Raw genomic sequence first — 27,689 nt, forward strand, 5'->3', positions numbered from 1 at the left:
ATGATTTTAGTTTAAACTTGGATATAATTTTGTAAGTGATAATAATCATTAGATATAATATAAGGCACCGTGTTGTGTTTGTAGCATCATACACAATACACAACAATAACGACGGCCGACAACAATGATCATAATGTAATATTATATGGTTTGTTGATCGCTCAGTGCATCATTGTGCACGCAGTCGCCTTTTCATCTATACTGTGTATAGACTACATGTACTTAGGCCTCAGGCAACACACGAGGAGCTCGCCTGCGGTGACATAGGATACCATAGAGTACCTATAATAGCGTATAGGTAACTGTTGCGTTGTTGCTCCAAGTAGGTACAGTGAATAGTAAAATAGTAATAGTAAAATTATGAACAATTAATAGGAAATAAAAAAAAAACAAGTGCAAAATTTTGATTCTATTGAATGTTTAGCAGATATTTTTTTTTAACACTTGAAGCATCCAACGAAGGTATAATTACCGTAGTATTACATATTGATATATTCGCCACGCCCACCAAGACCGTACACGCATATTATATTATAGTCTTACCCGATAATCCGCCGGAACCCTCTGTACACTTAAGGTTAGTTTGTGAAGCTTGTAAAACGGTCTTGTACGTTACCCGTCCAGACTAGAAGAACAAAACAACAACATTTCTGTCGATACTCGGTTATGCATATAACAATTATTATCTAGGAGAGACGCTATGTGTGTGAACGTACTATTATATCAATGGGATAACGCGCCGTCGATTGTGAAAGAAATACTAGCTTATAGGTATATATATCCTTACCTAATTAAGTTAGCTATACTTGTTTTACTTTCGTCAAACTTTGATTATAGAGTCCAAAAAAGAAACGCAATAAAATAAGCGGCTGACGTCAAGTGTGCAGACTGCAGTTGTTAATAGTATAATATAAAACAATTGTATAATTCAACAGCTTTGATTTTGCCATGTCAACCGAATTAGTAGCTATATTTTTATGAGACACTTCTTGGTTGTCATATTTTGTATTTGCTTGCCCCAAAACGGGTTTATTATGCCTTGTGACGACAAACTTTGATCGATTTGGATCTGCTAATGATACAGAATTTGGAATTGAGTAGATTTAGCAGCTGGACACGTTTTGGGGAAAATCAAAAATGGGTGCCCCTAGACGAACCGACGGCTAGTTGTGTTGACATTATACATGTATTCGGACCGTATAGTCGTTTGTAGGCGTTGACTATGCCGACTATGACTAGATATATATTACTATGTAATGTACTGTGTACCTACTCGGCGACCGGAGTATCGGTTGGGCGGGGAAGGGTGGAAACGGTGGCTTAAAAAAGGGGATAGGAAAAAAAAAACACTGTTACACCGACTACACAGTCCGTCGCGCTTACGTGACTCCGAGAATTTCTCAAGGATACGACGGATTCGACATGCCGCCTCCGATTTTTCTGTCGCCAGCACAGAAGACGATCCGAGCGTTTCTTCACGGGACCCGGTGGAAGCAAAATAAAAATAGAAAGATAAAATAATGTCGGAGAGGGGGGGGGGCAAAAAAAACGTTATACGGAAAAATCCGAATTTCCTTCCGATCCGTTCCGATACGATAGAGACGTGTCGAATTATTTCTACGGTTTCTTTGATATCGAGCCGATGGCGATAGACTTGGCGAGAGAGAGAGAGAAGAGAGAGAGTGAGGTGGAGACGTCGGTGCGCCGAAAGACGTTAAGACGGACAACGATGCGGAAGACAGTGAGAAAACAAAAAGGTAAAAAAAAAATTATATAAATAAATAAATAAAAATAAGCGACCGCCGACGCCCATTGGTGTGAAAGATTTTTTTTTTAGTTTTTTCTTATGCCCCGCTTCCACCGTTAATATATTTTCGAGTCCAATGCCCACGGACACGTTTAAAAAACTGTCGATAATCGACTGACGTAAAACATAAATAAAAAAAAAATTCACCTAAATAGCGAAACGATGGAGAGAGAGAGAGAGAGACCTCGGGTATCTATATAATATCATAGCTTGTATATACTATGTCCAGGTGCAGTAGCTATACAATATTATTATACTGTATTACGCCAAGTATATAGAAGATAGACAGCGTCACATCGAGTTTTCAATGACCGCCTAAAAAAAAATGAAAAATGAAGGGGAAAAAAAATACACAAGAATATCGATTCGCCGCAGATTTCACTGCACGCTATTTGCTTTATGGATATCATTATTATTCTATATTATATTAATTTATTCGGCGTTCGCCGCCTTACGGCTGTTGTATAAGTATCTTATATCGAAAACCGACGGATGACAATGCGGACTACATTTTTGAACGCGCCGTTCCGCCCGAAATTTCACATGTCTTTACCGCCGCCGCCGCCAACTCAATGCTTGACTTGAATTATTTTTAAGATTTTTCATGGGCGCGTCGCAATAGTAGAGAAATGAATTATTCGAAATTATCCGAGTTTGTGTTTTGGAACCTGCCGGGTAAGTCTTGATGTCTCGCCAAGCTGAGATCCAGAAAGGGGCGCAACTTTATAGTAACCCAACGCTTATATTATTATGTAAACATGAGGTAACGTCTGTACTTAGACCTAACCAAGACATAGGACCGGTTAGAGAGAGACACAAGGTTACCGTTTAGTCAGCTTTAGTTGTAGTGCAGGCCGAACCGCACTAGGTATTGAGTTCATATTACTATTCGAAAATAATTTTGTTTTCTAAATCAATTAAAGCCGGTACATTTTTTAAAAACTATGAGTAGTCTCAGACATCCGCCCAACGAACATGCTATACATAGTCTTGGTACTTAGTAAGTAGGTAAATACCGACGTAATAGCAATAATAATATGATCGGTAAAATAAAGTTGTCGCTTAGGATGTATTCTTTATTTATTATACAATTTTTATAATACCTAAACGTTTTTGTCCCTTTCTATGTATTTTTAAATAGATATATTTTTTTTAACCGAGTTTTTAGCCATTACTTATTTTCACTTTATTAATGCCGGGAAGTCGTGTGAACTATGTGCGTCGCGTTAACATTATACGGTTAGGGTTGCGAGAAGTGGAGGGAGTAGAAAAGTCGATAATATTATACTTGTATCGTGCAGCAAGCGGCTGTATATACCTACATTTAACGTGTATATGTGTGTATGTTCATGTAGTTATATCTATAGTGGCGTTGCGTGAGAGGCGTTACTGGCTGACTACAAGCTCCGGTAGGGGTTGACGCGACCACGACGGAACGGGGTTGGTGGAAAAGGGTGAAAGTTCGATTTTTAACCCTAAAACGACATGCCACGCCCGCGCCTTCGCCCTCGAACCGCCGAACCAACCCTCGACACTGCAATACACATACAAGTAGATACAAGTATGCACTGCAATGTCCACAAAGCTCCTCGTGTATAGAGTATGTATGTCTATATATAGAGTACAATATGTCCATGTAAGTCTGTTTGTCATTCGATGTGTAGACATAAGTAGAATAGTGTACATTTTTTATCCCTAAACAAAAAAGTAAAAGCTATAATAAAAATTAAGTAACAACAATGAAAAATATATACATACCTATAAGCGAACGATGAATAAAATATAATCAGCGCACACGCTAGATGATGTAAAAAAAATATATACCTAGGTAGTCATAAGCTACAAAGTTTTTCCTTTTTGTTTGTTAGGTTGTTTAAATAAACGAAGGTAGGTACGTTATGAATTATAATAGTTTGGTCATCGCTATGACGACCGTCGAAAAGAATTGTTTATTTTGTACAATATTATGTTGCCTGTACCTTTACAAAAAAAAAATATAAAAAACATTTAAAAAATTACCGTTTTTTTAAATAAAAAAGTACCGCAAACGGGTAGCCGTAGTGCTTTTATTCTCACGGCGCTTATATTATATTATTGTGTTTCCATTAAAAAACGCAATATAGACGATCGGTAAAAACCGTAACATTGTAAATTAACGATACCGATAAAGGGCAACGCGGGTCATTATGGAATAAAAAAAATAATAATAAAAAAGTACATTCACATTGAAAGCCAATGCTGTTTTTTTTATTCTGCAACCGTTTCGTGTCTTGGTAAACAAACAAAAAGGTGTAAATTTAACTCTTTTCAGCGTTTTCTATTGTCGGCTTTTATCGTTTTTAACATACAAAGGCGACATCGGTATTTTTCGTTCTAAAGATACTTAATAAATTGTTTAAATTGCGCCTTAAATGGTTTTTCAAATGTTTAAACAATCTATAATATAAATTGTTTTTTTTTTTTTTTGTAAAGTTTACTTGGAAACGCATTTCTTAATTCGAAAACTAATAGACTACAGTAAAAATAATTGTAGCACAAAAACTCTCTTTGAAAGGTCTTTGACCAACTTTGGAAAAAAAAAATCATTTCATACGGACTATATTTTAATAAAAATAAAAAACAATTATTGTTTAGAATTTTGACAGCCAGACAGATTGCGAGAAAAGCACATGAAAGCGAATCGAGTTGTGGTTATCATTTTACATGGAACCGACGTCGTCATTCGTCGATAAACGACAATATTAATTATATTATACTCCAAATACATATATTAATAAGTATATATTATGTGTACTTAGGCAAAGGTTATGCTATATGAGATCGTTAAAGGGCGGGATCGGTGGAAATGTTTTGGACGGGCAATAAAAAAACCATTGATGTGAATTAGAATAAATATTATCACAGCTAAAATAGAATAATTTCATTTCATTATTATACTAAAGTAACTTGTCTTGTGGCCGCTGAAATAAGATGTCGTTTTATTGGGTGCGGTTTCAAGCATGAACTGCTATGTTAGTCAAGAGACAAGCTATAAAATAATTATGTTCAAATAAATATTTTTCATTGTTCTCGGACATTGTTCTGAACATTAAACCGAATGCAGATCTAGTGTGGCCCTTAAACATATACAATTTTATCAGAAAATTTTAATTTTACAAGTTGTTTACTTGTAAACTTTACAAACATTACAAATGTATACAGAGTGATCGTGGTTATAAATAACAAACTGGTTACCGACTAGTCAAAATTCTTTAAAATTTGAAAAAGGAAAATTTTAATATTTAGTAGTTTTATAATATAGCGCAATAACATAAATTTAAATGTTTTTTTCAAAAAGAAAAACTACAAAATAGATATTGGAAATTCAGAAAATTAGTTTCTTACGTTGAATAAGGATCATTCAGTATATCAAATGGTGTTGAAACTCCAAAGCAACTTAATAAACAAGTTGCAATTAAATGAAAAAAAATCAAGTATTTAAACGGTATTATTATAATTGGACGATAAGAGCCTATAACTGACGGCCGTCAGCTACAGTTAATCGTAGTTATTGTCACGTCGTTAAAACCTTTCTTGTGTGTACAATATCATACTTAACCCATCACGATCATACTGGCTGCTCAGTAGATAACACTATAACCACGGGTACATGGATGAAAACGCGCTTCTTACATATTATCATTATCTTGGTTGGTGCTGCTGATGAACATTTTGTATTGTTATTAACAATATTATTATTTTTACTGCGGTTATCTTGGGTAAACCGATAATACACGCATACCAAAATAATACATGTGCGCTTTAAATTTAATTATAATAGTTTTATTACAAAAGTCAAAAAGGTCTCCCGAAAAAAAGTCAAATTAAAGTCGCCGCAATTAAATCCATAGCCGACAGTGGAAAATTAATAAAATGTTTAAACAGGTCGATCCCGATAAACACTAATTTTTTATTTATTTATTTTTTTTTTTTTGAGGGGCATTTTATTGTATTTCCCACACATTTGATACCGTCGGTAGTGCGTTTTTCATAATCGGTTATTTGGAGCTTTTAATTGCCGTTAAATCCTCAGCCAAGTCGGATCGTCACCATTGTTCGTCGTTGATTCAAAACTCCAAACTGATAAATACATTTTTTGAGCGGCTCAGACGACATACATACATATTGTGTACCTACCTAAATGTACAATAAAAAACAACACAATGGTACATTAAGGCATAATAAAGATAAATGTATATACATAACGGGCCGACCGCACAACGGTACGTGCATGTACAAAGTGCCTATACACAAGAGGCTAGTCGAGGAGGAAGGAGAAGAAACTCGGGCGAATTTCCAAATTACCCCCTTGGATTCCAAAAAGACAAAACCAAAAAAAAGAACCTTCGCCGCTAGCCCGGCGGGCGTATGACACCGGAGGCCGGTTTTTGGGATACGGTTGTCTGCGGTGGAAGAGATAGATCCACCGCACGTTGCCCAAGCCTGTTATTATACAAGGCAGATCCGTACACCGGCCACGGCCACTACATCATCCCATACGGCTTGTGTGATCCGAATTACGGTCTTAAGTCTTGTTCGTCCGAAGCTGATTTATCATCACGCGATCCTTTGTTTTGTGTACGTATGACGCGTGTGTGTGTCTGTTGCACGCGAACAGACTCGAGGGAGAGACGGGGTAAAAGAAGAAAAGAAAAAAGGAAAAAAAAAAATCTTCTCAAGTATAATATCATTATATAGGTACGTGGGAGGGATTACGCGCCACGTAGATCACACCTACTGACAAGTCTTCCCGGACTACATAAATCATTTGCTTAGATAGTAAACATTTTTTTTTTTTATGATGAACCTACCTATATGTATTATGCATAATGCGTAGTTCTTGGGCGAACACGACTTGAGTTCAACCGGCAAGTACTCTACTACTGTCTACTGAAGTCATTGCGGCTTTACCGGGCAATGAGTCCGGGGTTGTTTTCACCGTCGGCCTTGCACCGAACCTAACCTAATACTGCTAAAAATGAGAGTCGCCCTGGAAACAAAATTGTAAGTTTGACGCGCCTATATATACAATGTGTGCGCTTTTCCAGAGAGGTTATACCCGGCAACCCTCGGCGGTAAATAAATGTGGTGTAATACACGTGTACGACGGTTCATATCATTATTGTTCATTTCGTCAAAAACCACATAACGTGCTTGGAAAAAAAAAACAAATCTGGCAACCTTGTAGTTCTTTTTGTGAGCCGCACACGCAAGCAAGCACAGGCACAACACTATAATATAGTACATATATTCTACATGTAGTATGATCGCGGCGGGAGCGAGCGAGACAGTGCTCCGGAAAGCGGCAGGGAAACAGACGGAGACGGTAAACCATCGTATGATATTATATATTATGCGTCGCTGAAACAATTTTTACTCTAGGCCAAAGGGGGCGTAACGCACGAACATAATATTTTACTTCATCAAGTGCGCGGGAGAGAACCGCCTCCAGTGTGTACCATTGCGACTTGTACATATATATATATACATATTATACCTAGGTAAAATCATTCTCTCGGGTCCCCAACGCACATGAATATTCCTAATGCTCTTGTACCTAATATAATATATGTATATAAACGGCCTATATAATTATACTTACGGTAACCTTGTATTTTATAAAAAAAAATATTATATAAACATAAATGCACTATTGGATGTACTGATATGGTGGACGTCCAGTGATAGTAATATACATATATATATATATATATATATATATATATTTTACATTATACTTAATCTTAGTAGCGAAAACAATATTAGTCAGACCGCCGCCGCAGAGTCTCCAGAGAGACTTCTGAGAAATATATACACACTAATATTATATTATAGAAATCGACGGGACTGTCAATTGGAGCGTACGGGGAATACCAGCGAAACCGCAATAATGGTCAGACGAACGGTCACTGTATGGTTTGTCACACGGTTACCGGCCGGTGTCTTAGCATACCGATAACCACAGCAAAGATGGGCAAAATCCGAGGACCGATTTTTTAAATTGCATTTTGGCAAAGCCAAAGAGGACTGAGGAAAGGTCCGGATATACCTACCGGTTTTATCGAATCGTCCGCTTAGTACAAGGCCAGAGATGGGGGGGGCGGCTTGGAATTCTAAAACCTTAAAACTTAAGTGCTATATTAATTTTATAACAATAAATCTTTTACTAAAAAATAAATTTAAGTGTTTTGAAATGCGCTAATTTTAAGTTTTGAGGTTTTTAGTAACCCAAGATCCCCCCACCCCAGATCTCCGCCACCGAGAGTACTCTTGTACTCTGTTTTTTCTCCGGTTTGATTGTAATTAAATTTGAAAAACAAGGCAAATGCGCTGAACGCAACCCGTACGGAACGGGCGCGGTCGCGTTCAGCAAAGCTCGTGCGTTCTGCCGGCGACTGAACGCGCGTGTGTTACCTCTCGACACGATGATAATATAATACTGTGCCCGTGCAGTGTACGGTGGGATGTCCTAATTAGGATTTTTTTTTATAATTAGTAAAACGTCGATGTACCTAAACGCGGTTCGTCTCCCCTGCTCCTCTTCTCGTTCCTCTCACTCTGCGTACACGTCCGAGAGAGAGTACCTCTACTGCAGGTCATACACACACACACACACACACACACATACAAATGTATACAGGTTATACTTAGGCAGAGGCAAGGCCGCCGAAGCCGTCGCGGTTGCCCGTACGTGAACGTTTCGATTTTCAGCGAATTGAGAAGAATCCTCCGGAATGCACTCGCACAGATAGATAAAAATAATATGTGTCTGTGTGTACAATCTTCTCGACTGGAGCTTATGTATAGGTACTCGGAACGCAAATCCAGGTCTGACGGTGTACGTATTTTTCGAGTAGGCAGTACCTAATACCTATATCTAATATATATCTTTTGGGTAGACGCTTTAACGACTGTACACCCAGAGCCGCGCTTATTTGCATAGTACCTATTTGTTATTACTCATTACTATTATTATTATACTTGGGCGCCAGTCAAACTTGGTTCGTACGACAGTTTTGAATAATTTGACAATATTTTTTTTTTCGACGGCACTCGTGACGCCGACACTACGCTTTCGACAACAGGTGATATTAATAATAATTAAAACGCGCAATTATCATAAAAAAAAACCGTATAATATAAATGCAAACGCATCCGTTGTTGTCCGTGTGTACTAGCCGTATAGTCGAGCGTACCTAAGTAGAAAACGATGCAATATGCACCTTATAAACACACACTTATATGCGTAATGAAGGTAATATTCTTCAGGCGAGCGTGTGTGTGTGAGTGTAGGCAGTGCGTTATAATTATACCGGCTCGGGTACGCGTATAATTGTGACATTAAAATATAAGTATTCTTCTTCTTTTTTTTCTTTTTTTTTTAACGATATACTCATTAACTGTCTATATGTGCGCTCGGTACGTTTTTCGAGCTCGGAGTCTATAAAGGAGTCTACGATAATTACCGCATAGGTAATACACCCGCGTCTCCGTGTCTCGTTAAACGAGATGTGTACTCAGATATTGTATTTGGTACCTTAAACATACAAGTTAGGATTTGTTAAAAAAAAAACAAAAACAAAAGTAAAACAACAACCGAATCGGTGTACTCGCGTGATAGTCACATGATAATTAATTAACACTATCCTCTCGATGGAAAAAATACTAAAATTATTGTTATGTTAGACGAATAAAATATACAAGAATAATAAACATAATATTAAAATATAGCCGTAAAAAATATTTTACTATGCTAGGCTATGATAAACCTTGAGAGCGCTTTTGCGGATGACATGTTCGATGGGAATCTCGCACGCGCTTTTGTGTTTAAGCATAATATGAAAACAAAAACAACACCGCCAACAGTTTTAATATAATATAATATTAACCATGGGTACCGCTTGGGGTCTGTGGTTATTGGCAATAATCCACACTTAGCTACCGAAACGTTTGCAATGACACACGTTGTACAATAGTACGTCGTATGTGTACATTATATACATAGTATTATTTTGTCCAACTAACCTTTGACTGTAGCCAAGGCTATAGCACAAATCTAACCTGGCCTAACCAACCGTAAATAATTGAAAGTGTCGAAACTATGAGCATCAACGCTGGTTTTTTTTTTTTTAAAGTAGGTATACAACGACGAAAGTCAAAAAGTAATGTCAACCGCGCTTTGTCATCGTTTGAGGTTTGAGTGTGTTGTATAAATGGAAGGGAATGAAATAGTAAACCACTGGTAAGAGTGATTAGTGTTGAGGGATTTATAAATGTAGATGTAGACCGAGTAAGAATTGGATAAGATATACTAAGACAATAAGAGGATTTGGCTAGCCGACTAATATTGCGTGGAATAAAGCGAAAAAACAAGTATTATGAATCATCGGTTTAATAGGATTGTATTTTTTTTAAACAATATTATTTTTGTATGAAATGTATGCAACAAATTGGCAACCGTTGTTGACCATAGACATATTGTCCGACCTACCTTAATTTTCAATTAAAAAATGCTAACCTGTGTCTCACAGTGCTGTCTGGTAGCGGTAACGGATCGATAATTGAAAAAATATACTCAGGGACGTTGTCGGCAAAAGTAAGTCCACACGATTTTGTGTCTAACTAAGCGAACAAGGCACCGGAGTAAGAGAAAAAGAAGGTCCAGTTTAGTAATTCTCATTGTGTAACGAAAAAAAAAATTATACGCATTCATTGTATATATTACCTTTAATATGTGTGTATGTGATGTATTGAAACCAGAACCGTAATTATTTTATTATACCGCTTTGTTTATTTTTTTTATTGCATTCGAGCTGCTGCTGCAACGCGCACAATAATAATAATAGTAGCAATAATATTATTGACAGATCACGGATCGTTGGCATATGATATCAATTTTTTTTTTTTTTTGCACTATTACATACATTAATTTATTATTATCATAATAAAATTCGTGGTAATTGGCCAGTGTATATTTTATTGCTGCATTAAAAGGTTACATTACAGACCACGGTTTATCTCGAAGCTATGATCTTTATAGTATAGAGCTCGCGCGAATCCGGTGCATAATATATTAACATAAGAGGTAATAATTTTGTTGTTGTTGTTATTTAAACGAGAGACGCGTGTGTGTTGAATTAAGATTGCCAACCTTAATGTCTTGTCTACGGTCTCCATTCATGAATGAATGCGCAGTGCTTCTGGTGAGACGTGTCTGTGTGAAATTCGGTTTGTCCGACGCATGCGGTTTTCTCGACTTTCTCGGTGACTTGCACACCACAAAAAGAAAAACCCAAACTGGTAGCACGTCCCCAATATTAATTATACATTAAAGACAATAAACAATACATACCCGCGACCGGGTGTTAAGCGATCAAAAGGATTTCGACTTGTATTCGAAAACGATAAATTTTTACTGTTTCACAAAATATTAGCATAAGTCAAATGCTGGTGTGTACTTAAGTCACACCTGCAAATCAAATAATTCAGTCACGTCACTCGTCCAACGGGTTGGACTGCACAGCGGTAGTAGATTTATCACCAGATTTGGGTGAAACCGTTGCACATAAAACAAGCTGCACGCTCCATTCTATGCGTTATTGTAACAGGACACACGTGCGTTCTATGCATGTGCATAAAGATATTATATGTGTTGTATATAAATAAAATCGTGTAATCCGACCGTGTACACGGCGAGAGTGCAAGATGACCATGTACACACACACACACGCACATTTAATTCTCCGCCCCTTTAAAAAACCGGCTTAGAAAAAAAATCCGCCGTTATGTGCGGTCGCAAATCTGTGTGAAACCAACGCTTAGAATGTGTATTTATAAAATAAAGTTTCGTGATGATAATATTAATATTATTATTATGATGTTATAATGTAAATTGTAAGTATACGCGGTAGAGGACGAAACATACATTGGGATCGGGGAGGTCACGGGCTTTATGAATTATTATTATAACTAAGCGTGAGGAAATCACTAAAAAAAAAACTGCTTTGATGCGAATCTTTAGACTGTAGAAATATTAAATATCAACGAAATCATTGTAAAGTGCTTAAAATTGCGTTTTTAATATCAAAGTGCGATTAGGGTTGACCGTTATTGTATGTTTGGTTTGGTGGTTTGGGGGATTATATGAGTAGGTCCAGACACAAAAAAAAATATTAAAACACATAATTGTAAAAGCAATACCTTATCTTTGCATCGATGCTTAAACAGCGCACCAAGACACATTTATACATAGCGATAATTATCATTATAAATAATCCCGCCCCCCCCAAAAAAAACACCAGTAAAATACTATGAACGATTCAGTTCAGATCGTTTATGATCAACCCACCGGATCAGCGTGAACCGTAGATTTCTGTGGTCATGAAAACCACTTGTAGAGAACACTCCGGACAAACTCTTCTCCTTATCTTAGCGCGACAGCCAAGTGGTGTCAACCGTTTTCATCGTCTTCGTCAGTTCCCGTCATCATAGCAATCACCGCTATGACATTGTCAAACTTGCCTCTAATATTTCACTAGTTTCCAATAATGTTGTCAGCACAATCATTGTCAACCCAAAGATCTCGGGCGCCGCTTATCCACAAGCTACGCGTCTCAGTAATAATTACAGGTATAGCCGTCGAGATTAATCTTAGCCTTGTCGTTTAACTGCCAAAACGATCCCACACGGTACTTATGTTGTGTACATAACTAATTATTGTCGAGCGCCGCATAATAACAGCCTGAGGTAAATTTTTGCTCCTTTCTCCTCCCACACATCCTTCCTACCCGTAAGTCCGTACACGTACGGTTTAATAATAATTATAATCGCTTCTACTACAGCGGGTTAGGTTAACCGACGGAGAAAGGAGGGGGAGGACGCGCGTGGTTCATTTGGTCGATCACCCATCCGCGGCTGGCTACTGATTTAATATAATAATAATAATAATAACGATAACGATAACGATAATGATTATAATAATACCCTTTACAAACCAATTAATGTCACTTTTCACGTTCGGATCGCGTCCGAACCGTTTACACATTAAACGCGTGTAATAATTATCTCTTAAGTTCACAATATTGATTAGTTTATGGTTTTTTTTTTTAAAAATATTTTCACGATTTTTCTCACGTTACAACAACATACATCACGCGTTGAACTTGACCGTTTTTATCGCGCATAAAATACAGAGGAGAAATTTTTATGTCAATGGCACCTCCTTATTATTAGTCCTAGGTTTAAGAGTTTAATAGAATGTTCAGTCGTGCAATATTAATAAAACGGAATAGGTAGTCTGTTTCTATATAATTTCATCTGGGTACCGCTGAACCTTCTCCCGCTCGATTTGAAATCGTTATGGCTACAATCTAAGTACCGTTGTAAAGGCAAGCGACGGCACAAGACGCATGACGATGAGAAAAACCGGCTGTATTTTTTTTTTTGGTCGAATTACTCGATTTCTTATACCTAGATAAATTCACGTGAACAGTATATTATATACATAAATACACGCGAACTTATCTATTATAATATTATAATGTACCTATGCGTTTAACGGATGGTTAAATCGCCGGTCCGGCGTGGACGTTTCGAAAGCGACTTTGAAAATGTCACCTGTTTTTTTTTCTATTGTATCATGTCTAATAAAAAATACAATATAATAATAAAACCTATAACATAGGAAACACACACACACATGCGAGACGACAAAACCGTGTTTCACGGACGTCCGACACACTGGGCACGCACAAATGTTTTGTCCGCGACTACCGCAGTGAGAAATCATATATTTATATATGTATATATATATATTAATATATAGGTATTATATGTATATTTTTAATGTAATAATACCATAACACGGGACACGATTAAATATAATAAAAATAATAATAATAATAGGCACCCGTTCCCGTTTGCACATTATGTTAAAATATTTCCCGAATTTCGGTTATAACATTTTTTTTCATTGGCGCAACTAGAGAGAAGGGAAGGAAGTTCAGATCTATATAAAAAACTTGAAAGCTCCCTCAGAATTTCAGTAAAAATTATAAACCTTATTGGGAGGGGGGGACTGTGCCCGATTGGTCGCTGACACTTTTTTAGAGCCCAAACAAGTTTAGAAGGATTTGAACTACTCTAGCCCCCTCTAGTTGCGTCATGCGAAGTTCAACGAGTTCAAGTACAGCTGTTGATGTTTGATTATGTTTTTAAATCACTTTTTAGGCCAAATTAGTGGAAACGTTTATCAACATTTAATTACAAAATTCTAAAAATTTACCGCAAATGAAACGCGCATATCTCTGAACAAGAACTTTTTTTGTTGTTTACTCACTGCAAACTCACGGCTCTAAACAATGCCATTCATATATATTATTGTTACCGTGAATCTCTATGCGGGTGTTTTTTTCCTCCGGACTTGCAATCCTAGCTGGTTATGTGCATTATACATACGGCTGTAGTGACGGCGAGAGGCAGAGTGAGATTTCTCCTGGCGCGCATATTTCCATGGGGAATAAACGTCATGAGAAAACGCGCTTGTCGTCTGCCACGTTCTATACGGACTGAGCCGAGCTATTGTTAACGTTACAACACCGTATACTTATGTATATATGTTACGTGAGAGACAACACACGGTCCAAAAACATCACAACCGTTTCTCGAACTAGACCGGCGCAGTTACCATTACAGACCCTTTCTGAAGCTTTGATGTGTACCTATGTATCTTCGTTGTATGAGCATATTTTATCTTCCATTAAAGACTAACACCCGTGGTATTCAATAACAATACCCTTGGATTTCACCAGAAATCCTTTTTATTGGCGATTCCGCGCCGGTGGCTCCAGTTTTTAGTTTTTAATGTAAACCCCAATTTTCCATCGTCTCTTGGTTATGTCTAAGGTTTTCAACCCTTTTTAGAAAAATCACATCCAACAAAACGTCACAAAGATCAAATCGCCTAACATTATACACATCACGACACATATTGCTATGTTTGTAGATGTAATTGTATTGATACCGAAATACCGTGTTATCACGTTTGAAAGAATCCAAGCGAATATAATATAATATAGTATATGTTTAGACTTTGTGTAATACATGTCATCGTACTGAACTCAATTTAACGGGTACCTTAACGATCTTAGAACCGAAAAACTGAGCGACCAATTAAAATCCATGATTGCGGACGGCGCTAAGGGAAAAAGCCTATGTCATTACACTCTTTTTCTTTTTAGTTGTAACGTCTTAAGCGAACGCCGCCGTCTACCTGCCCGGTCCGTCCTGTCTATCGGCCGAGATGTCTCTTTCTCTTCACTCTAATTTTATATCTCAAGGGTTTCCTCCCAAAAAAAAAAAAAAAAAATCTTTTGCCCGGCGCCGACCACGCCGCCGCTATTTCCCGCCAAGTGATTGCCATTTCCGTTGAACGTCGAATAGTGTTATTTTTCTCTCAACCAGAGTAGAATAATTATGATTACACTTGTATATAATATACAACATAGAGTGTACCTGGTAGATAATAAAAATAACATACATAAAACGGCTCGTCCGAAAAACTTTTTTGGTATAAATTAACTAGTATAATATCGTCTACCTACAATCCCATCCTATTCGTGTCTACTGCCTATGGGACATGAGTTATGGATTGTTAAAGCTCAATATATTGTCGACAGAAATCCTTAGTCTAGATCTTGCTTTCTACTTACAATATAGGGTTTACACATAAGCATTAAGTACAGCATTGAACAGTGGCGGTTTAGAGGTTGAGACAATTTAAGTTAATTGAATAAGAAGCAGATGATCTGTAGTAAGATACATAATATTATAATTATATCGTTGCGCGTCCATTAGTGTTGTCTTTTCATTTGTAATAATTGACCCGTTAAATCAAAATAAACTTGCGGTTTCCACTTAGAATCAACAATAGGTGTAAAAATAATACCGCACGTGTAAACGATACGAATTTAATCTCAACCGTGACTCAGACCGCATATCATTGTCGCACGATTGCTCTGCCGTGTTACCATAATATTTTGTTTTAAGCAACTATTCTCTGTGGGAATTTTGTTGCTTATTATATAAACAGTGTTTACGACCTTTTCGTTTTTTTTTTCTGAAAATCGAAAGGTCTCGGTAGTGCCGGTCGCCAGTGTTGTGTTTTTATTTAGCTTTAGAACTTTAAATAATACAAAAAGAAAGTGACTGGAGCAACGACCCCTAAATTATAGAGTATAGACACTCAAGACGTTTTCCGTGTAAAGCCCTATAGTTATAATATAGTGCTCCTCCGCTTGTGTATATAGTTACAAGTCGTTAATTTATTTATGAAAAAAACCAAACAAAGTTTTACGAACCAAGCTATAGAAATTGCATATTACAAAACACACAACCCGAGTGCACACAATCTGGTTGGTTGAAAAAACAACTTTTGCTCTTTTAACCGAAAATTACTATAATTTATCCTACATATGGAAGTGTATGTGTGTGTGCTACAAGAATTCTAAAAGTAGTATATTGCATTTGTATTTTTTCATTTTCTCATATGCGCTGTAACGCCTATATTCTAGCGCTTGCATTCCAAACAAACTTGACTGTATTGACACGCGTTGAGTGCGGTTTTTATAATGTATACCTACACGCTTGTATAGTCTAATTACAATCGCTGAATGGTACTAGGCCGATAGATTAGGTTATGTCAAGGGTTGAACCGTAACGGGAGCTGGGTTGTGTGCAACCGAGATTGAAAAATCGACAAGGCTTCCTACCCTTAGCGCGGGAGGTGGAATGTGTAACTCGAGTCGAATACAACGACCGGGAGGGGGGGATTGCAAGGGGCCCTCTCCGTTGTCAGATGTATCATATAGCTAGTTGTTGGATAGAAACTAAAATCAATTTGTTTCATTTCCGCGTAAACGATATAAAACGGTTATTATATTATATACTTAAGCGACATACTAGGCGTGTATGAACCCTGTACGAGCTTGGCAATCATTTTAGGAGGAACTACCGGCCTAGCGAAAATAATAATAATAATGAGTTGTCGTTGGACCCGGACTACGACCAAGAGGACTACGATAATAATAATAATAATACAGCGGTAGTACAGTATAGATGTGTATGTGTATGTGTGTGTGTGTGTGCTGTTGTTTGATGACTCCGAAAGGTCTGAGGAGGTGTGTCGAGTGGCGAGGGTTTGGACACGAAGGCGCCAAGGCGTGTTGCCGGCAATGACGTTTTGTGTGTGTGTGTACCTATGTAAGTCTATCTACGTCCCGCTCGCACACAAAGAAGTTCCGGAGGGTTATTACTCGGTATAAGAATTAGAAGAAGAAGAAGAAGAAAACCGCCGCCGCCGCCTTAGACGCCTTAACCGCACATGTATATATGTGTATACGACGTTGGTGTATACATTATACAGGATAACGCAGTGACTAGATGCGATTTGGAATGACAGGCCAGAGGCACTACACTGCGAGTATTACACGGCACACAACGCACTTCAATGTATTTATAATATTGCTCAGTCATAGCCGAGCATCTTATAGTATAGCTGGTATGTCATGATCCACTACTGCAGGCGTCGGCGGCACCGGCTACCGGTAGTGATATTTTTTTATTTGTTTCGACTACCTTCGGGTAACGATCAATACAACGACCCGTGAACCTTGTAGCCTCGTTTTTTAGGACCATATACACCAAAATCGCTTTGCCCACGACCAGTCGACGACTTTGCACACGATAAGAACGCGTTTAACGTCTTGTTGTTGATAGGACCCCTTTGAGATAGGGATCTCGAAATTAATAATAAAACGAGATAACCGGAAAACTGGGAGTCGTTTGTACGTGTCTTTTTTTTAAGATAACAATCGCCTTGCGGTCGGATCGTCGTCCATGCAAATCACATGCAGAGGAGATATACTGCCGGCAACCGGTCACGCCCCGTGTCGGGGATGTGCGTGGGACAAATGCATACAGTATAAATACTTGCTAGGCTTACACAAAATTATTATATTATAACGATATAGCGTTTTATTGGTCATTTCGTATACATTATTATTGTAGTATTGTCGTTGTAGACGGACATGGCGGGCGCGTTGACCGTTTCGTCGGGTAAACCGCATTTGCATAATATTATTATATTATATTATATGATATTATATATATAATATGTATATATGGCATAGAGTGTTGTCGTGTGATAGGTAAGATCGACATTGGTATAATATTCCAATAATACGCCGGCGACGGTGGGAAGATACCTATTATGGCGTAAGACATATTTTTTTGTAACATATATTATTGTAACGTGTGGGGGGTGGGAGAGGTCGAGTCGGTGTATTATCAAATAGGTATTATATTTAATATTATGCTACTCGAAAAGTTTGTCTATTGACATTGAGTACAGCAATAACAATGATAATGGCCCGTGTTCGTCTCAGCCATGAAAATAACATCCATTACGTGTACATGCGCCGTACCATAACGTCCGCATAAGACCAATTAGATAACTATCTGTCTGGCCGACACGATTTATAAGAGTTTATTATCTGCCATTTATTATTATTATTATTATTATACATATATTATATTGTTATTACACGGCTGGCGTTAACGGCTACCGTTTGCCGCCGCATTGTAAACGGTTTTTTTTTACAAATTCTAACAGTAACTTATAGTTGATACTTGTCACAAACTGTCTATGCCGCTTCGTACCTTTGGCCGTCCGCAAATATATGTCGGTAGAGGATACATCACAAACAAGATACATGTTAATTGTTAAATATAATATTATCACACGCTTAGGTATGTATTATGTATAACATTTTATGAACTAATGCCCAAGGCGATGGGATAAGACGATAACGTCATTGTTGTAAAAAATATATTTTTTTTTTGGCGTTAAGACGAGAGGCGTTGATATTCCATAATTCATAAGTAAACTACAAGTAATAAGCATTTCAGCAAGGCTGAAAAAGTCACATATATATATATCATTGGTATGATTTCGTTGAATTAAAAGAAACAATTATAATTGAAGCAAAAATTCACATATGTATTTTAAAACTATAAATTAGAATACATTTTACATAATAATTTTACACAAAAGATAACGAATTATACAACAATATTTATACATAAATAATTAACAAAATGTTATGTTTTTAAAAATATTCTAGTGTTTTACTAGTAATAGAATAGAGGGGGGAGGGTAAGGTGTTATTTTATTATTGATATTTTATCATTTGAATATTATTATAATATTTTATTTGATCACAGTAATATTAGATATTATTCTTTCTTTCCTCGAATCGAGAAAAAAAATTGATTAAAAACAAAAATCGATTTCGAGATAGTCGGCGGCGGTGGAAGGCAAAGAGATTTTTAGTTTTATATTTTTTTTAGCGGCTCGTGGGTGGTTTAATTAAAAATCGTTTTGTACGAGTGGCCAACAACACTAGTAGTTTACCACCCCCCCGTCGTCGCATCATCTCTGGCGGCGGCAGGTAATTAAAACCACTTAAGTCTTAACCTATACTACCTCTACGACGTCGAGTGTATATAGGTACAGGTATATTGTTATTACTATATTTCCTATATATAAATTACAAATACGGACGGCGGTATTGGATGTTATAGGTAGCCCGTAAATTTTTTTTTGGCAATTTTTTTTTTTTTTGTGGTCTTCACAGTTCATTTCGTGGGCGGATGCTGGCGAAAACGACGTTATTGGTTTTTTCCACAATTACACATTGTATATTATTATATATACAAACGCGGTGTGCGTGTTGTCTTTTACCCGGCACAGGTCATAAAAACTGATATAAATTTACCCTGGACACGTCGGCGGCGAACGCATCCCCGGGGCCGACCGCCGCCCATCAACGCAACGCCGCACACAAAGGGCCAAATAAATCTAATCATATTATATGTATTATGTTGTATACAGGTGAGTTTTAACCGCCTTTTAATCCAACTGAGAGACCAAGGGAAAGAGGGGCGGATGAAGGGAGTTATTTATGTCACGAGGGTCGTGAACGCATCAAAAACCTTAAATCAGTTTTCATTATTATTATTATTGAGATTATATTGGCATTTGTCTGTGGATACGAACCGCGACGGCGACAACGGTTAATGCCCTCAAGCAGTCTCCACGATTTCTTTTAAACCGATTTCTTCATGTAGCCTATCTATATAGATCAGGAATCGTAACTAAAAAGTACTTTGATGGGCCGAAAAAAAAAATTCCTCCCTTCCCCCTCAAAATCGAAAAAAACAATCCTAAACATTTGTAGATTTTCCAACTTAACCTTACGGCACTTAATAACTTTTTTAAAAATAGCCGAATTAGCTCCAAATTTGTATGGAATTTCTTCAGACATAAATATCGGTAAACGTCGACAGACCAAAAAAAATATTATAAGCCGTTAAAATTAAAACATTAAGAGAAAAATCATCTTCTAAACATTTTTCGACTGTTCGGTAACCAGTTTTGAATAATACTTAATAATTTAAAGGATAATGATTTTAAGTTTAAGACGGGTGTAACTGTGGAAGGGTGGAGTGTAGTACCTATTATAATTTCGTTTAGTTAAGTACTCTAACCATTCAATACAATATGTATCAGCTGTTAAAGTATTAATAATATCCTTTACAACTACTAAGTTACGTTTTTATCGCCACTCGGGTTACACACTTTAACTTTTTAAACGGGTTTCTAAATTCTAAATCGTTTTATTTTTTAATGCAATAATAGATGAAATAGGAAATGAGAGTAACATGCCTCTGGTTGATAATTTGTTACAATACTTCACCAATAGGTACGGTTTTTAACTGTATTGTTTTTTAGACGCGTTAGTAAGGTCTTTCGAGTTCAACAGACGCGGTAATAAAATTATAGTCAAAACAACAACACTACACACAATAAAACTGTATAAAATAGTCGCGATTCCGAGTAGTGTAAAAATGACTGAATGCACGCTTCAGGTTTATTATGATGGTATAATTAACTTTTAAGTGCCATGTTTTTAATCTAACCCAATAGTGTCAATACAAATCTAATAACCGCGAGACAAAATAAGAGGCTTTGAGGGGCTAAATGCTCTCAATAACTGTGCGTTTCTAAACGTATTCCAGTGTCCTTTGCGAGTTGTGACGCTGTTTTTCCCGTTAAACGGCCGCATTGACCGTCGGCAAAATATTAATACTGGTACAAATTGAATAATAAAAAATAAACACAACAGCTGTGCATATTTATATATTATACATAGTGACTATGATGGGACAACCGAACGTTTTATGACGTCCAACAAAACGGTACTTTCGGCAGCGAACAAAAATTCGGTTGTCAATAATAATAATATATGATAATATATTGATAATAACATTAAAAAAAAAAATACTATAATAAAAGCCTACGGTGTGTACGTTCTTGGGTACGGCCCGTCGTCGTAGGGCTATGCTATACTGTCCCAAACAATACATAATAATAAATTGATAATGTAAAAATAAAATGTGATCAATGGCCGGTGTACGCGGCCGGTAGTGTGTAAACCGTGAAATTCGTCCACGATAATCGATGTTTTTCCCATACGCTCATCACGCAACCGCGGTGCACGTCATACACATACACACACTTACAATAACACAATATAATAATAATAATAATGGATATCACGACTTAAATGGACCCACCGTGCAGTGTTTAAAAAATATGTGCATTTGAGAAGTATCATAAACGGTACAAACGATAGAACGCACCTATAGCTTATATATTGTATATTATTTTGTGCTACTTATGCCTTGTTAACCTAGAAGTAGTAACTAACCGACAAAGGGGAAAGCAACCCCGAAGTGACCGAAGTTAAACTTTTATTTCTTAATCCCAACAAGATCCTAAGGATTGTACTCGATTGGATGAGGTATACAAATTGGATATAGATCATGAATTTGGCATGGGAGGACTTGGGTAGGTCAACCTCGAACGCGTCAAGTAATTCGATCGCTCCCTGTGTAAATTTTGGTTCATAAATACTTAACTAGAAACACAACCAGCTCTGATAACACGGTCAGGATCAGCGTTTGCACGGCTCATCTCAAAAGCCAGATAGAAAGAAACCCCTTGGGACGGCCAAGACAAAGCGAACGGAAACGACGGTGCTTCGACACAAACGCTTTGCCGTGATGTGTTCCAAGTAGTCCTGGGCGGTGTGTAAGCGTTGTTAATGTCAATATTGTGTTACATAAGTCACAAATCGCTGGCATCCGGCTCGATCGGGTTCCAACGACTTGTGCGCGAATTCCAAAAAAAAAAAAACATATGTAGGTACCTAAGTGACGGTTTTTTTTCTTTTTTTTTGGGCCGGTACGCAACCTGCGGTCGTCACGCGCGTTCGTATTTTAATGTATAAATATATTTACATTTTAGTACACGGCTTCCTCCTGTCCACGCGTAAATTTTCATGGTACACGCTGTGCATTGTGTAAATCAATGTAACATGCTTTGACGGCGAAGCCGCGTATAATATGATAATAACAACGACGGCGACAACAGCTATGTGCGCGCCAAAGGTGTTTGGAGACATGCATGCACACCCGTGGAAACAGAGTCGAGGCAAGAGAGAAAAATCGTGAGAGAGAGAGAGCCAGTGACTGAGAAAAAAAGGAATATAAAATGGTTTCACTGCGGTGCAGTTGAATATAATATAGATAGATAGGTAGGTAGGTATATAATATACCTATGTGGGTAATAAAAAGAAACTCAGTCATACTTGTCAATTATCAACGTTACACCAATAGCGGTACTACAATATTGTACACTCTATACATTATTGGTTACGGCTATTAAAACGTTTGCCCAATAGAGTATGGAAAACCCGACGAGGGGGACACCGCGCGCGGTTGTATAACACCGCCGCTAAACTCTATTTCTTTTTTTCTTTTTTTTTATCGAAAATCCAAAAAACTTTTTTTTTTATTCTAAACGGTTTCATCACCATATACCATGGACGATAATTACTTTAATATACAGCCGAAGTTTCCACGGGGTCGTAGACCGACGCGACGGTCCAGTTGAATTTCCACCAATAACAATTATGATAATTTAAAAAACAGCATCGTAATCAAATCGGGCCAACCGTTTTTTATCGACATTTTTTTTTTCTGTAGAACCCCTTTCCGTTGTCCAGTCCAGATAACCCGGACGACCGCGAGAAAGGCAGCCTTGGATCCTAAGTATTATTAATTTTTTTTTTCGCCCATTTCACGTGAACTAATTATCGTGCACGCCAAAATCATAACCTTGACGCTACCGTCGTAAATACTTCCTTCGTCCATTACTGTATACAAGTTATATATATATATATATATATATATATATATATATATATATATATATATATATATATATGTGTGTGTGTGTGGTTAAGTATGTGCGCAATCGACATCATCGCAGAGTATATAACGTCACGGTTATTGCTGGCGCACACGTGAAAAAGATTAGATAAAGATCGGCTAGACGCTGTACACGTTCGATCACCGTTATTCAAGAAAATTATCATCAAAATATTGTCTTTGCATTCATAAGCCGCTGGCTACCCTCCAGAAGGACATTTGACACATTCGGGGACTAGTCGATTTTTTACTAAGATCTTTGATCAAGACGTTGCGGGGTTTAATGGAACATAGCCGACAATGATTTAGATCCAGCATTCTTGTGCTCCGGGAGACCCACGACGGGTATGTGGGATTTTTTTTTTTACAAGGCGGTACAAGAAGCTAAATTGCTTATGGTAGCCGCCCGAGTAATGACTCCTAAGTATTACTATTTCATACGTGTACACTACATTACATTATAATAACATGATGCTCGCGTTTATATTGTGATTTATAACGTGGCAGAATGTACCATGCATCTTACGAGGTACCTTGAGCGCAATTTGGTCAGTTCAGCCTCTTGTGCGGGTCAACGACTCAAGTCGAATCGCCCGAGATGAAATATATTTGTTTTTAAGTATCCGGAGGTCGATTGCCAATATCACTTTCTCCTCAAACACACTGACCGCATCGTTGAAATCCGCATAGACATGTTATACATCTTAGACTGGCAAAGTCCAACCATAATATTATGTTGTGGCACACGGTGGCGACTTTAAGCTAGGGCAAATGTGGGTCCATCTGTAATTTAAGAAAACCCTACTGGAGAAAATATCTACCCGACATTGCCACATTTGGCACTGGTCTGACCCGTTCACTCGAAATAGTTTTTTCAAACTGTTTTTTATATTGGCACGGCCAGAGCTGAAAACTTCAAGTCATTTTTCACTCTCTTCTGTTATCCCAAATCGAGTCTACCACCTGAGTGAGTTAATAGAGACACAACAACACTTCTAATCGTATTCCAATGTTATGTGTGTGCATTAATTTTTCATACAATTATTATTTTACAACCGCCGAGAGCGTGTAAACACAATATATTATTATGTACATATTAATATATTAATATATTAATATAAACCACTTGTAAAAATACTATTGCCAAGTCTTGTAAACATCCGAGTATGAAAATGAGCTAGGACGTTCCTCGGAGACGATCGAACAAGGAAACGGGTTCTACACGGGAAAAAGCGCGCGGTCTTGTTTTTGTATGATTATAGCATATCTGATTATATATGATAATATATATGTATAGGTACGATACTTATATCTATTTATATCGGATTAAGATTTGTATTTCCGCGTAAATGATTTCATCACGCCGACACTTGGATGGTTCAATAAAATAACAATTTTGTTAGTTTTTTAATAGCTTTATTATAAATTTAATATTTTAAACTAAACGTGGCATACAAAATAGTGTACGATTATAATTATTATTGTGGTATAAAACGGCTGCGGAAACGAATCCGTTCTCAATCTTGTTACTGTCAGTATTGTATGAAAATATGATAGTATATATGTAGAAGAGTGTCTACTACTCGCTAAGGATTACCACCGACATGTATAATAATAAAATAATATTTTAATTACACGGCGCTGCGCGTTTGTTTGTTTGCCAGTGTGTAACGTTTGTGTGCTTAGATATATACGATTGACGTGTAAAAGGAGTTAATCAAATTCGAATGGACTGTTTTATTACAACAACAACAACAACAATAATAATATTTATTAGTTATGTTACTACACGTCGTGATACTTACATAGGATCTCGGTATAATCTAATAATTAACAACCTGTCGATGGTTTAACTAATGAGTAATGAAATTATAATATATTATACATATGTAAGTATTTAATAAACGGACGTGTTTAAATGAAGTCGATACCGTTGTAATAAACAATAACAGTAATAATAAATTCTAAAAAACAAAGCCGAGAAGCGTTAAAGTAATTAAGTCATAGAAATCATGTATAAGATGTTGCCCCGCGCAGCTGCAACGGCTCCGATAGTCGTCATCGCAATTAAGTTACGCCCGTAATGATACTCGGCAGACAGTAATATTATATTAATTACTAATTTGTATACAATAATTATCACTATAGCATTAGTAGTAGTAGTACTAGACAGTAGACAGTAGTAGTAGTAGTATAACCGCTAACGGTGACGCGGATAACCCGTTTCCGCAATTAAATTTTACACGCGCAGACGAGCCTAGAATTTGTTTTCTGCTCTAAAAAATTAAATAATATTATAATTTATGCTTCATACGGTATTTCCCAGTGAGTCCACTACTGCTGCGTGTGCTGCCTAACCTGCCGAACCGTTTAATTTTTCAATCTCACCAATACTGCCAACCAAATTCGAGGTCGGTCATTCTCATATTATATACGATTGCCAATATATTGACTGCTGCCAATTTTTCGTTTTGCCTTCCTCTGGAACATGGACGACACACGGACACTAGGTACTTACTGACCGGTGGTTTATCAAAGTGTTGTTGGGAGATATACCTAAAAATATGTATTTTGATAAAAACTGATTGAATTTTGTGTGCGTGTGTTCGTGTGAAAGAAAATATTATGTTCGATCCGCACCGTCTCGGTCTCGTCTTTCGATTTTTTTTTTTTACCGCAGAGCAGTTGCGATGGGAACGCAAGCAGAGGCAAACGATCAAAAGCCAACGGCTGTTGTTGTGATCGAAATCGCCGTGACGATCCGGCAAGATGCGAATCACAACGGTCATGGAAACGTGCCTAAAGTAATAACCCCATCGTCGCTATTATACTTATCTTCGGATGGTCTTTTTTTTTTCTGCACCGGTACGTTTTTTTTCTAGACCAGTTATTACAGATTTGTTCTTTCCTCGAAACTGCAATGTACTTTTTTTTTTTACTCTTTTACCGTTAAATTCTCATGCGCAACGGCCATTTACATCCCGCCCTCGCCAAACGAACATATAATAAAACAATAATTTTAAATAAAAAAAAAAAGGGCACGCGCTCCCGTCCGTCATCTCGTCATCGTCGGCGTTCGTCCCCCTTTTAATTTTCGCAGGAGGCGCCTCTGTGTTAATCCCTTGCCTTTACCCGTAATATTAAGTATTATGTTATTATTATACTTACCATACTATAGTGTATCAAATGAAATGAAAAAAAAAACCCTGGCACGAGACATTTGACTAAAATATAAAAAACCACACTGCCCATACCTGTATTTTGTTATAACATAACAAACGACGTACATATATATGTATATATATATTATATTTTTTTATTATTACTATTATTATTATTATTATTATATTTTTTACATTTCAAAAAACGCTCTATTGTGCGGTAACGGTGTGGTGTGCACGACCAAACGAACGCGCGTACATACCTTTTGTGTCGGTCGACAGATTTGCAGGATGTAGTAGTACGTTAAAAGAAACGCCTCCATCCTCTCTCGATTGTATTGAAATGCTTGCACACACACTCGGTCGCGCGTCCGCCGACTCAGATGTTTCTCCTTGTGCACAACTCATTCCCCGACAAAAAAAAAATGCATTCTAAATTCTAAATTTAAAAATAAAAAAATCCGCGAACCGTTTTTAACGGACGCCTTTACGCGATGTCCAAATGGTGTTTAGAAGCCATTAATTTTCTTGTCTTTGAAAGGAGAGAGAGTGAGAGAGAGAGAGAGAGAGAAGGAGAGAATTATGGTTGGGCTTGATGATATTATTATGTGTCCAATATAGTTTATCAAGCGTTAAAGTCTCCGTGATATTCCATGATAATATCCCTAAAATATTACTTACTAAACTGCCAAACACAGACTGTGTAAATAATCTGTTAGTGCCTACTAAATTTTGTCATCGAGTGCGCGTACTTGAATGTAAAATCCCCTACCTCTCCCATTCGGTGACACCGGTCGCATATACCGAGGGGGGCGCGTTCGCCGGGTGATCAAATTTCAAAATCGCCGTCCACCCCCAAGTAGGTCGATCTACTAGCAACGTCACGCCCACCGCGTACAAAACGAAAACCCTTTTTGTAGTACCGAACAAAACATAATTATTGTGCAGTATAATAGAGGGTATACTATGTCGTGTTATAACAATAGGCACGCATGATTTTTGGCAACGGTAAAAAAATAATCCTTATTCAAAAAGCGACCAAAAGAGTAGTACATGAGGTACAGCTCGATGTGTCGCGTGTGTTGCGTTTTCCGCCAAAACAACTGTCACGGACATATTATAAATAAATAGGTACAATATATTTTATTAATGGCGGGTAGTTTTTTTTTCTTCTATTAGGTGCCACTTACGATGTGCCTAATATTGTGTGCACACTCGTGTGTTGTGTATGTATACACACTATCGTCGTGTCGCGTCTTGTCTTACAAATAATTAGTCATTCGGCTAAT

The 27,689-nt window shown here is 37.3% G+C and overlaps 1 protein-coding gene across 1 annotated transcript in view; it reads left to right on the forward strand.

Annotated features, from left to right (window-relative positions):
- The window catches only part of LOC126836770 (homeotic protein distal-less-like), a 55,644-nt gene that overhangs the window by 11,377 nt on the left and 16,578 nt on the right, over positions 1 to 27,689 (forward strand). The window lies entirely within an intron of this gene.

Source organism: Adelges cooleyi, unplaced genomic scaffold (assembly GCF_023614345.1).
Source record: "Adelges cooleyi isolate 19-005CV unplaced genomic scaffold, UGA_ACOO_1.1 ACOO_flye_CR_arks_rails_tigmint_CR_PRNA_247, whole genome shotgun sequence".
NCBI lineage: Eukaryota > Metazoa > Arthropoda > Insecta > Hemiptera > Adelgidae > Adelges > Adelges cooleyi.